This window comes from Sinocyclocheilus rhinocerous, unplaced genomic scaffold, assembly GCF_001515625.1.
Source record: "Sinocyclocheilus rhinocerous isolate Xijiao unplaced genomic scaffold, SAMN03320098_v1.1 C35773651, whole genome shotgun sequence".
NCBI classification, from domain to species: Eukaryota; Metazoa; Chordata; class Actinopteri; order Cypriniformes; family Cyprinidae; genus Sinocyclocheilus; species Sinocyclocheilus rhinocerous.
The window spans coordinates 1-624 of record NW_015762957.1 but is presented as its reverse complement, the minus strand read 5'-3'; the positions used below and the strand labels follow the sequence as shown (position 1 = coordinate 624).

Below are 624 nucleotides of genomic sequence, written 5' to 3'. Positions count from 1 at the left end.
TGGCCGCTCTTCCGTGACTCTATCTACTACATCCTCTCAGTGCTGGCCTTGATTCTGGTAAGCAGGAGCATGACTGTGTCTGAATGTTAAATTTATAGTCACACTTAATTCATTTTTGTGTTTGTTTTTGTGCATTTCAGATCATATATGACGAAAAAGTAATTTGGTAAGTGTGCTGAAATCATAAAGAAGGTGTAATAATGCTCATTGACATTTAAGTGAACCGAATTTATAGCATAATCATATAATATCACTGTTGCAGGTGGGAGACTATAATCCTCATAACAATGTATGGGGTTTACATCCTTATCATGAGGTAAGTATCTAACATGTTTATTTATTAGACACAATAACAGTCGAAATGTAATTTATGTTAATATTTATGTATATATTCATTTATTTCTTTATTTTTAACATACTTAAATGTAATTTTCACATGATATAATATGAGTGTGTGTGTGCTTCTTTCAAGGTTTAACAGTCAGATTTGGGGCTGGGTGGAGCAGAGGTTTGGTATCCCAGGTCAGCCATGTTTGGTGAGCAGTCTGTGCAGAAATGTGTCGGTAGGAGAGGCAAGCCCACACTGTGACACCTCCATGATCCTCTTGAAGAAAGGTGTGTGTG

The 624-nt window shown here is 36.4% G+C and overlaps 1 long non-coding RNA gene across 1 annotated transcript; it reads left to right on the top strand.

Annotated features, from left to right (window-relative positions):
• On the top strand, positions 1–611 carry LOC107735089 (uncharacterized). Its single transcript, XR_001639286.1, has 4 exons — positions 1–57; positions 141–166; positions 263–316; positions 473–611. It is a non-coding gene; the product is annotated as an uncharacterized LOC107735089 (long non-coding RNA).
• The last annotated feature ends 13 nt before the right edge of the window (positions 612–624 follow it).